This window comes from Phyllobates terribilis, unplaced genomic scaffold, assembly GCF_046119375.1.
Source record: "Phyllobates terribilis strain yellow unplaced genomic scaffold, ASM4611937v1 Scaffold_4__5_contigs__length_816908805, whole genome shotgun sequence".
Classification (NCBI taxonomy): domain Eukaryota; kingdom Metazoa; phylum Chordata; class Amphibia; order Anura; family Dendrobatidae; genus Phyllobates; species Phyllobates terribilis.
The window spans coordinates 678936479-678949144 of NW_027362764.1; the positions used below are offsets into that span (position 1 = coordinate 678936479).

The 12666-nt window shown below is 43.5% G+C and overlaps 4 pseudogenes; all 4 read left to right on the forward strand.

The window, feature by feature from the left end:
- Positions 1-230: 230 nt before the first annotated feature.
- Positions 231-350, forward strand: LOC141267484 (5S ribosomal RNA; annotated as a pseudogene).
- A 7637-nt stretch (positions 351-7987) lies between these two features.
- On the forward strand, positions 7988-8107 carry LOC141269700 (5S ribosomal RNA; annotated as a pseudogene).
- A 932-nt stretch (positions 8108-9039) lies between these two features.
- LOC141270257 (5S ribosomal RNA) lies at positions 9040-9158 on the forward strand (annotated as a pseudogene).
- A 621-nt stretch (positions 9159-9779) lies between these two features.
- On the forward strand, positions 9780-9899 carry LOC141267309 (5S ribosomal RNA; annotated as a pseudogene).
- Positions 9900-12666: the final 2767 nt, after the last annotated feature.

The following is a 12666-nucleotide window of genomic DNA, read 5'->3' on the forward strand; positions in this document are numbered from 1 at the left end:
CTTGCTCTTTCTGTCACATTACCGCGATGAAGGGTTTAGCCTGCAGGAGACCCTGCGCCGAGACATTTTTGAAGACACCTGATGCGGCGGGTGAATCACTGCTAAACAAACCACACCTGTAGGGACGGCACAGACTTTGCATGGACCCTTCGGAGCCCGCACCGTCACGGCCAGATTGCTCGCCACCAAGCGATCCTGAGAAAGGCTGGCCGGGCGATGGATCGAGCAACTTCTACTGGCCATACCACCTTGGATACGCCCGATCTCATCTGTTCTCGGAAGCAAAGCAGGGCTGGGCTCGGACAGTACTTGGATGGGAGACCTCCTGGGAACACCGGGTGCTGTAGACCATTTTGATGACGTTTTTACCTACTGCCCAGCTCGGCTAGCATGGAACGGCGCCTTGCCGGACACCGACCTTAAGTAACTTAGATGATGGAAGCCCCAAGGCCTCTGAGCCAGTTGGCAGCTAAGTACGCTACCCCGCCGCCTTCACGCAGGCCTGACACTGAGCTCCTTGCCACGGCTAGGAGTGCTTATTGACTCCGCAGCTCGCCGTGTGGAAATGATGGCGTTAAAAGCACCCGGGGCCGTGAAGGGGCCAGGCTTTCAGCAGGTGCCCAGGGAAGGTTTTGGATGCCGGCCGCCTAGCGAGGGCCAGCAGAAGTAACATGTTTCTCTGCAAAGAAGCTTGTGTAACCAAGCCAGACGGCTGACAAAGAGCTAACCTCAGTGCAAGGAAGGCAAGGAAGGTACGGAAGGAATTGGGGAGGGGGGGTGATTCCTGCTAGGGCCCTGAAATCATAAAACAGGCAGGAGAGTCTGAAGCATGGTGACGGAGAGGTTGTAGGGGCAGATAGGGGGTGTTGTCACGTGCGAGCACGTGTGCATGCTGGCTTGTGTGTGAGAGTGCGCTTCCTAGGTGTGGCGCGCTGCAGACAGTCAACGGGATTGTTCCCTTTCATTAAAAGTTAATCCCTGGCTGCAGGCTATTAGAAAGCAACTAACCGCGCTCTACTCACCCTACCCGGGTCTACCGGTGAGTCTCGCCTCTGCTCCCGGCCTGTGGCATTGGCCGTGAAGCTGACGTTCCGTCGACAGTGCTGCAGCCGATCAGTGAGCTCAGCGGCTCTGAGTGGGGCGTTGTGTCTACAAGACCTTTTAAGGAAGCCAGCAAAAAAATTGAAGAGAAGGGAAAGCACAAAAAGACCTGGTCTTGCTGAGCACTGGAAAGGGCAGCCGGCAGCCAGACGTCAAAGTAGAAAAGCAGCAAGTGAGAAGCTTGTCTCTGCCTACGGCCACACCACCCTGAACACGCCCGTTCTCATCTGATCTTGGATGCTAAGCAGGGTTGGGCCTGGTTAGTACTTGGGTGGGAGACTGTAAAATAATACTCTTCCTGTATTATTTTTATCTACTAAGGACTTCTCAAAGTATCAATATCACGATATTCTTATAAAAAAATGTATCTATTTATTCTTGGATTGTCCATTAAAAAGAATCAGATTGCAGCAGGTACATACAATAATTAGTTAGAAAGTAATTGTCCATTTGTCCATAATTAGCTTAATCTTTCCTTGGATCCTGGCTGGTAAATCATGTCTTTGTCCAGCATGTGTCCAGGCCTACATGTCATCTGCTTCTCAGCATGAAGATTCTGTGTCTTGTGGGGTAGGCAGAGCAAGAGAGCCCCCCCCTTCTGTACCATGGGCTTTTATAGCCAGTCGTATGGACACCTGTTCTACATATGGTAGTGAATCAAAAATACACACACAAATAGCGCATGTCAACTAGACACGATGGCTGAGGCATAGAACTCAGAAAAATGATTATCGATTAACATTCCAAATGAATTTCCATAATTAACCATTTAACATTTCCCCCTTTTTTGAGAATAAAAGGACTTTAACTGAAATTTCTCAAAAGAAGATACATTCATCAATCATTTTTTCTTTCCTTCTTCCTTGGCAATATCATTAAATTTCCATAATAATAATAATAGTAATAATAGTATCAATATCGGATTATTGCTATATAATGATGTGAATTCATGTTATGGTAAGCCGTGACTAATATTCATTTAATATGTATAATTATACTTCCCTATATCTAAATTGAAGCAATCGCGGGTTCAATCGTCATCATTTGATGTCATCGGGTCGTCGTCTCGTCTTCTTCTTGGTTCTTTTATAACACAGTCTTTAGATGAAAACTCCTTTGAAATAAATTACAGCATGTAGATATTGTAGAGTCCATAATTGTGTTCATTATTGTTCAGTCCATAAACTGTACTCTTTATTAGAAAGATCATGTGTGTCAGTTGATAAGAAAACAAAGTCCATGGATGAAATGTAGCTTTAATATCTGTGCAGTGTCACCTGGACTTACGTTGGATCGTCTTTGGAATCTTCCGTGTGTCCGCACTTGTCTCTTGTCACTTTTGGAACAGATGTGACGTCTTTGGTCAGTAAAGCAAGGGTTAACTTGACACTTTCCTGCTTTATATAGCACCATAACCAGTACTCAGTCCTTTATATACAGGACACATATACCAGGTATTACCTGTTCACCAGCTTTCATTGAAGCGTTGCAGGTGATAAGAAACCACTGGAACGTGATGAAACTTGAACACAACACAGTACATATAGGATCATCGTCCTCTGCCGTCCTGGTGATCAGTGGTGTGAATTGTATTGTATGTAATGGACACAGTCTATTATAACACTCAGCATTCACACCTGTTACCTTCTGAGACTTCCGGATATCAGTTGCTTCTTCTTGTAACTTTTGAGAATCTCTTTGATTTATAAAAATTAAAAGTCTTTATTAAGATAGAATTCATAATTGCGATGTCTTGATTGAAGTCTTCATTCCCTAATCTGATACCAAATCTGGCAGTTTTTCCTAACCTATAATATCACAGCGTACCATAGCAATCAGTAATATCCATCTAATTATTATCAAAATATTAAAATAAATTATGTTTGGAATAATAAACAATAATAGATAATAATTCATTATCAATCAAGTTCTCCATATGATAGAACATTTTTATGTCATAGGTGTAATTACCTTTTCCAACCCATAGGTGTCAGTGTATTTTGAAAAAACAAGTTTTTATATCTTTATTAAACCAATAATATCAAAGAATGTATACTCCTGAACCAAAATGAATAAATATATGAATGTATGAATGAATGAATGAATGAATAAATGAATGAATGAATTGTTGTGTTTACTCAGAAAATGTAAACATTTTTTTCCTTAGCAATATATATTTATTGAAGCAATACTCTTGTATTAGACATTACTTTATTAAATATTAATGTGTTTTCTCAATTGAGATATTGAACTCAAATAAAATCAAATGAGAATTAAAAAATGAAAAAATAGAAAAATAAGAAGTATAAAGTAAGAATAAAATTTTAAAAATGAAAAATAAAATTAAGAGTAAAAATAAGAATAAAAATAAAAATAAGGCCTTTAAATTTTAATGACAAATGCAGAGTAATTAGATTCTCCATAAAAAATACCCTTATATCTCCATTATCTGGATGATTTCATGTTTGTCATAACCTTGTACCACCAAAAAATATTAAATTATGCAACTTTGCATGTAATACCCTTCTTAATTATACCATAGTACCTTATTATTATTTCTTCTTTATTAAAATGTGTGGAAAATAAGTATTGATCAAAAGTGATTATGTAATCAGGATCAAAAACACATTTTCCCCCTTAATACCAAAAATATTATTTTATAAAATTTCTGTATATATCAGAACCAAATTAAAAATAATTATTCTTCTAGAAATATTGTGCATAAATTTCATATCGATGAGTAGCATAGATTTGACTAAAGAGAGGTGTGTACCTATTTAGGTAACCATTAAAAATAATATTATAGTTATTCAAGAATATTATCATGTGGAAAATTATTCTAAATATAAATTTGCTTTGTAAACCATTTTGATGTGTGGTTGCCCTTATCCACTACTAGTTAAATCAAGAAATAATAATTATTAAAGAAATATAGAAATATATATATGTAGATAATACCTAATTATGTATTATAATTTCCTCAGAATTAAATATATTTTTGTACCTTCACATAAAGAAACATTTTTATTTTTTCAAACATACAAACATACGAGGCCTCTGTCACATCAATCACACTTAGCAGCTGCTGATTTACTCATCTGTCACCTTCACTCTGACATTCACAGATCTGTTCAACTCAAACATTCCACATATGAAGTTTTAGATATATATATATATATATTTAACCCAAAATTGTTGTATCTCAATTTATTAATGCGCATTGCCATATCAATTGAATATCTTTATATTTCTTTGAATATTCCCCAAGTACATATTATATAATATGAGAGTAAGTCACTGGAATTTCAGACACTTGAAAAAACTCTTGTCTTAGATTCTTTTTTCACTGGCTGTCCGGTCTTAAGTTACATCAGTTGAAAATAGAATGAATGGGATCCTATACTATTAGCTCAAAGTTCAAAGGCCGCAGCTGTCACACGTCATGCTGTAAAGCTACTTTAATTTGCACGAACACTTCATGCACAGAAAATATTAGCAACACAAAAGAATTAATAAGTATTACATATATATTATAGTTCAACTAGATATATTGTTATTATTTTAAAATGTTATACACATAAAATCATGCAATTTTTTCACTTCCTGTGTGAATAAAGAAATAAATCCATTTTAGAGTTCTTTGATCAAATCCTGTTTTGGAATGAAAACTCTAAGGAAATATAAGAAAATAAAATTAAATATCAAATTCATACAGAAACAGAATTATTTAAATATCTTATACATATATTGGTTGGTTCTAATGTAATTCAAAATATTGCTACTTAAATTTATATATATGAAGTTCTAATTTATTAATTAATATATATATATTTTATAACCGTATATATAAATACAATTATACGCAATCTCTACTTAGACAAGTGTATATATATATATATATATGTATATATATATATATATTTGTGATCTATTAGAAACTATGTAACTACAATTTTACTGTATAAGATTATAAATAAATATTGAGACATTGTATTACATTTTGATACAACATTGTAATTACAGTTTTTCCTTAGCCACTCCCTAAACCAAATCTTCTGTCTCTCTCAAATATCTCCAGGAACGCCCTATTTAGGAAAGACATTTTTCTATCCTTCAAAACCTCAGAGAACTGCCTGTTCTTCTGTCCACATTCCATGACGTCACTGTGAGTTGGTCGTCTCACCTGTCTCTGTCCATCAGTTTCAGCAATTTTCCCTTTTAGAGAATCACAGTTCTGACTGAGAATTAACTCATTCTGTGGAGAGATGGATCTTTGCACTGGCTGATATGGCTTATAACATATATGAAATCTTCTGCGTATTTGATAGAGTTCACTATGGGGATGACTCAGTCTAGGAGAGTTTGATATTGGCTTTTGGTAAGATTTTACCTTTCCTGGTTTTATAAATTTAGCTTGATTTATTTTCTTTTCACGATTCTCATGTTTTCTAACAAAATCCAGCATCTGCGCACATTCAAATAATGAATTTTTTTGTGATGCCATAACTTGGGAAACTGAATTTAGGAATTTGAATTTTTGTACAAAAGTTGTTATCATATTTTGTACTTTTCCATTTTTGATGAGAGCTTTGTACAACCGTTCAAATATGGACATGAATGTATATGTACATTCCTTCCTACCAATCCTTAGTTTCTGCAGATCTTCTATGTTGGGAAAATCCTTTGTGACACAATAAATCAAATATCTTAATCTGTCCGAATCATTTTCCCATCCATTAGGAGAGTCATTTTCACAGGGCATTAAATGTAAACGTCTGGACAATGTCACAGGAATCCATATTTTAAATAATTGATTCCTCTCCTCATTGGATAAATCAAACTTATCAGAGAAGCTCTCAAATGTCTCTGAATTTTTACAGGCATGGATTTTGACATCATATTTTGGCATGATTTTGTATAATTTCAGCAAATTTTTCCTCATTTTAATTTGAAGTTGAGCCTGGGTAATTCCAGAATTCTCTGATATTTTTAGTGGCTCTTGTACGTCCGTTCCTCCTACGTCACTCACGTCTCCTCCCACATCACCTAGTATATCGGTTTCTCGTATGTCAGTCATGTCTCCTCCCATGTCAGGTTTCTGTATGTCCGTCTCTTGGTCAGACCCAAGGTCACCTTCAGTTACAGACACGTGTCTTACTTCTTGTTCATTTTCCACATTACAGTCAGAATCAGTATCACCGTCTGACACTTCTACATTATTTTCCTGCTTAGAAATCTCTAACACAAGACTATGAAAAAAATCTACCAAATGTAGAATATTTCTCAATTTCTGTTTGTCTCTATTTACCAATTTAAAAGTTAACTGTAAATTCTGCAATTCACATTTTTTGTATAAAGTGAGCCACAAAACTTCTATGTCATCTCCTACATTAACTTTGAAATTAATATTACTTTGTTTAGCAAAACAAGAAATTATATCCATATTTTGCTTACCTTAAGATTCCTTGGCTTCTCTTTATCAGCACGTCCTGTCTTCAGTTCGTCTGATTCTTTTCCTGTGTGATTCTGTTCCTTGTTAGTACCTCTGCTTCCTGTCTTTCCTCAGTCTGTAGGTCCTTTCTGCTTCTCGGGACAAACTAGTGAATTTACTGACACGTGAACAACAGCTGTTCAGCTCGTCAGGACTTCCCCCTTGTTCACGGAAGAAATTCACTTACTTAATTTAAAAAACAAAAAAACAGGACTGGCTGGCTCACCATTGTAAAATAATACTCTTCCTGTATTATTTTTTTCTACTGAGGACTTCTCAAAGTATCAATATCACGATATTCTTATAAAAAAATGTATCTATTTATTCTTGGATTGTCCATTAAAAAGAATCAGATTGCAGCAGGTATATACAATAATTAGTTATAAAGTAATTGTCCATTTGTCCATAATTAGCTTAATTGTTGAGATTCACCCATCTTTCCTTGGATCCTGGCTGGTAAATCATGTCTTTGTCCAGCATGTGTCCAGGCCTACATGTCATCTGCTTCTCAGCATGAAGATTCTGTGTCTTGTGGAGTGGGCAGAGCAAGAGAGCCCCCCCTTTCTGTACCATGGGCTTTTATAGCCAGTCGTATGGACACCTGTTCTACATATGGTAGTGAACCAAAAATACACACACAAATAGCGCATGTCAACTAGACACGATGGCTGAGGCATAGAACTCAGAAAAATGATTATCGATTAACATTTCAAATGAATTTCCATAATTAACCATTTAACAAAGACCACCTGGGAATGCCAGGTGCTGTAGGCTTTTGCTTTTTCCTTCCTTCCACCAGCAGGGGGCACTCTCTTCTATGCCTTTTTTCCATTCCCTTTCAGAAGTGCACACATTCATTCTCTTTTCTTTTTTTCATTTGCTTTCTCTCTTGCACTATTTCATCTCTGCAAAATGCCAGCATCCTTCTGATCACCGTGGGCCTCCAGCATTGTTGCTTATTTACTTTTAATACTAGGCTCCTTTTCACCAGGACCAGCGTCTCCCGGGTGGCTGGAGGCAACCATCGGTAACCCCAAGCAGAAGACCTTTGCAGGCAACACTACCCTCCCCCCTGAAGAGCAGCTCAAAGTCACTGGCAACCATCTCACCCTCTTCCTTCATTCACCCCTGGACGTCTCGCTCCGTCCCCAAGTTACGGGTCCAGCTTGCTCTTTCTGTCACATTACCGCGATGAAGGGTTTAGCCTGCAGGAGACCCTGCGCCGAGACATATTTGAAGACACCTGATGCGGCGGGTGAATCACTGCTAAACAAACCACACCTGTAGGGACGGCAAAGCCTTTGCATGGACCCTTCGGAGCCCGCCCCGTCACGGCCAGATTGCTCGCCACCAAGCGATCCTGAGAAAGTCTGGCAGGGCGATGGATCGAACAGCGTCTACTGGCCATACCACCTTGGATACGCCTGATCTCGTCTGATCTCGGAAGCAAAGCAGAGCTGGGTTCAGACAGTGCTTGGATGGGAGACCTCCTGGGAACACCGGGTGCTGTAGACCATTTTGATGACTTTTGCCCTACTGCCCAGCTCGGCTAGTATGGATCGGCGCCTTCCCGGACACCGACCTTAAGTAACTTAGATGATGGAAGCCCCAAGGCCTCTGAGCCAGTTGGCAGCTAAATACGCTACCCCGCCGCCTTCATGCAGGCCTGACACCGAGCTCCTTGCCACGGCTAGGAGTGCTTATTGACTCCGCAGCTCGCCATGTGGAAATGATGGCGTTAAAAGCACCCGGGGCCGTGAAGGGGCCAGGCTTTCAGCAGGTGCCCAGGGAAGGTTTTGGATGCCGGCCGCCTAGTGAGGGCCAACAGAAGTAACATGGTTCTCTGCAAAGAAGATTGTGTAACCAAGCCAGACGGCTGCCAAAGAGCTAACCTCAGTGCAAGGGAGGTGCGGAAGGAATTGGGGAGGGGGGGGGTGATTCCTGCTAGTGCCCTGAAATCATAAAACAGGCAGGAGAGTCTGACGCATGGTGACGGAGAGATTGTAGGGGCAGATAGGGGGTGTTGTCACGTGTGAGCACGTGTGCATGCTGGCTTGTGTGTGAGAGTGCGCTTCCTAGGTGTGGCGCGCTGCAGACAGTCAAAGGGATTGTTCCCTTTCATTAAAAGTTAATTCCTGGCTGCAGCCTATTAGAAAGCAACTAACCGCGCTCTACTCACCCTACCCGGGTCTAGCGGTGAGTCTCGCCTCTGCTCCCGGCCTGTGGCATTGGCCGTGAAGCTGACATTCCGTCGACAGCGCTGCAGCCGATCAGTGAGCTCAGCGGCTCTGAGTGGGGCGTTGTGTCTACACGACCTTTTAAGGAAGCCAGCAAAAAAATTGAAGAGAAGGGAAAGCACAAAAGGACCTGGTCTTGCTGAGCACTGGAAAGGGCAGCCGGCAGACAGACGTCAAAGTAGAAAAGCAGCAAGTGAGAGGCTTGTCTCTGCCTACGGCCACACGACCATGAACACGACTGATCTCGTCTGATATTGGAAGCTAAGGAGGGTCAGGTCTGGTTAGTACTTGGATGGGAGAGCACCTGGGAATACCAGGTGCTGTAGGCTTTTGCTTTTTCCTTCCTTCCACCAGCAGGGGGCACTCTCTTCTATGCCTTTTTTCCATTCCCTTTCACAAGTGCACACATTCATTCTCTTTTCTTTTTTTCATTTGCTTTCTCTCTTGCGCTATTTCATCTCTGGAAAATATCAGCATCCTTCTGATCACCGTGGGCCTCCAGCATTGTTGCTTCTTTACTTTTAATACTAGGCTCCTTTTCACCAGGACCAGCGTCTCCCGCGTGGCTGGAGGCAACCACCGGTAACCCCAATCAGAAGACCTTTGCAGGCAACATGACCCTCCCCCCTGAAGAGCAGCTCAAAGTCACTGGCAACCATCTCACCCTCTTCCTTCATTCACCCCTGGACGTCTCGCTCCGCCCCCAAGTTACGGGTCCAGCTTGCTCTTTCTGTCACATTACCGCGATGAAGGGTTTAGCCTGCAGGAGACCCTGCGCCGAGACAGTTTTGAAGACACCTGATACGGCGGGTGAATCACTGCTAAAGGAACCACACCTGTAATGACGGCACAGCCTTTGCATGGACCCTTTGGAGACCTCCCCGTCACGGCCAGATTGCTCGCCACCAAGCGATCCTGAGAAAGGCTGGCCGGGCGATGGATCGAGCAGCTTCTACTGGCCATACCACCTTGGATACGCCTGATCTCATCTGATCTCGGAAGCAAAGCAGGGCTGGGCTCGGACAGTACTTGGATGGGAGACCTCCTGGGAACACCGGGTGCTGTAGACCATTTTGATGACGTTTTTACCTACTGCCCAGCTCGGCTAGCATGAAACAGCGCCTTGCCGGACACCGACCTTAAGTAACTTAGATGATGGAAGCCCCAAGGCCTCTGAGCCAGTTGGCAGCTAAGTACGCTACCCCGCCGCCTTAACGCAGGCCTGACACCGAGCTCCTTGCCACGGCTAGGAGTGCTTATTGACTCCGCAGCTCGCCGTGTGGAAATGATGGCGTTAAAAGCACCCGGGGCCGTGAAGGGGCCAGGCTTTCAGCAGGTGCCCAGTATTGTTGAGCCACCCCCGTAGTGTTCGAGTTCGGTTCGGTTCGTCGAACACCCGTGTGTTCGCCGAACTGTTCGTCGAACACCGTTAAAACCAATGGCAGGCAAACAAAAACACATAGAAACACATAGAAAACACCTTCAAAGGTGTCCAAAAGCTGACAAACTGCTCAGAAGACACAACTAACACATGGAAAAGTGACAAGTACATATAGTCATGCGAAAAGAAAAGAGGTGGAGGAGTAAAAGGAGGGGGAGACACAGATATAGGCATGTCATGCCCTTCTAAAATCCAAAAAGTGAGAAGCCGACACGTTCCGTCCGCTCCTGCCCGTGCCACCTCCGTGTCGCCGGGTTTGTTCCAGAGCCGCGGTGAACCCTGACAGCCAGCCCCCCTCTCCCAATACTGGTGCCTGTCCGCTGGTGGGTCGAGCGAGCCCCCCTGTGGTGGAGGCAGCTCTAAGCTTTTTAATTTAAATTGTATCTCTAATTTGAATAAATACACTTTAAATCCATTTACAAGGATCTATTGGAGGGCAAGTCTCATGCCAGCAGCCGCGTAATTCCAGCTCCAGTAGCGTCCACTAAAGCTGCTGCAGTTAAAAAGCTTTTATAAGGATCGAGCTCGGCTGTCCACCGCAAGGCATCCTACTGCCAGTCCGAGCCCCTATGCCTTGGGGTGCCTCCTGATGCTCTTCACTGAGTATCCCGTGGTCCCGAAGCATTTCCTTTGAAAAAATGAAGTGTCCAAACTACAGGTGGTGTAGCTTGCTTAACAGCCGGGATAATCCACTGACTAGCAGACCCTGCTACTAGGCACAAAGTATTTCCTGGGCTAGATGCAGTTAAAAATTTGTAATTAGATACTCTCGTTGGATGCTGAGAAAGCATTCCATAGAGTCTCCTGGCACGCCATATATGATTCTCTTAAAAAGCTTGGGGTAGGGGTCTAGGGGACCCTTTTATAGCCAAAATCACGGCCCTGTATCGCAATACGTCACCTAGGCTGAAGATAAATGGAACTGTAGCACCCTGAGGGCTCGGTTGCTACAGAGGTATTGCACCTCACCCAGAGGTGTGATATCTCACTCTCAGGTAAGGATGTAGTGTGGATCAGGACCCGACACCTGCATGCATTACACCACATTGCCGTGGGGCAGGGCGACCAATATGCCCCTGAGATGGGCACGACAGTCCCTGTCCCTGGCTGGAGTGGGGGGAGGGAACACTGAGGAAGGGGAACCCTGTAGTGCAGGAGCAGGGAAGAAGCAGTTCCTGGGTGCATTGAGAAGGGAGTATAAAAGGTGGGCACCATCTTAGTTCAGTGCAGAGAAGTCTGAGCAGAAGTGGCAGGGAGCAGGGGCTCTGCATGAGCTCTGCTCCGGAGGCGAGCCTAGTAACAGAGGCCCAGGCCTGGAAGAGGGAGAAGGAAGGAAGAGGAGCGGAGAAGGCTCCATGAACAAGGAATGAAGGGATCTCAGGGGTGCGGACGGGCGAGTCGCCACCGCACGCCCAAATCCACCTGCGTGGAGGGGTCAGGCCAAAGGGGGAGACCGGTCCCCGAAACTAGTGGAGGCAGGAAACGACCCTCAGCTAGAAACAGGAGGCTGTGACATTTTATGTGGCGCAGCCCCTCGCTACACCCGCTAGGAAGGCACCACATAGGGTCAGGGAAACTGGCGCCAAGTTTACCAAGAGGAGGCCCGAGGCAGCCGGACAGAAGGGTTGGTAAGAAAGGCCAGACAAAGGACACACTAAGGGGGTCCTGTGAAGCACTCCAAAGTTATCTGGGAGTTGTCTGAGCCCCTCACCTGGTGAGCACAGTACGACGTGGGCAGCCGTTACCTGCAGACGTGGTCTGGATAATAAGAACTGTGAGTAAATGCCCTGGACTGCATCACTGACTCCGTGTCATTACTGCTGCTGCCCTGCACCATCACCACCATCCTCCGCATACACTGCCCTGAGGCTATACTCCTTCCGTGGGGAGTTATGCTACGCTCTGCTGCACCCACAACACCAGCCTTAGCGGTCTGCCCTGTAGCGGCGGTTCACTCTGACCGCAATCCACGGGTGGCGTAGTCGGACATTTAAACATCAAAACCACATAAATAGTTCCGCCACTGGTTTGACCGCCCTGAGCCACGGAACCGGATCGCCGCCACGAAGACTACAACCACCAGCATCCACCAAAAAGGGTCCGGCTCCGGGTGTCCCAAGGCCCAGGGGGTGCGTCAGAACATTTTCATCACCTTTCACAATCACCAATGGGACAAGGCAGGGATGTCCTCTGTCCCCTCTCTTATACATCCTAGTGATGGAGCACCTGCTCTCATCAATTCGCCATAACACCAATATTAGGTGGATTGAGGTGGGAGGCACCGAGTACAAGTGCTCTCTATTTGCTGATGATGTCCTAGTATATATCACTCAATCACATATATCCATCCCTGCTGTTATGGCTGAAATAGATCACTTTGTTACATGGTAAAATTT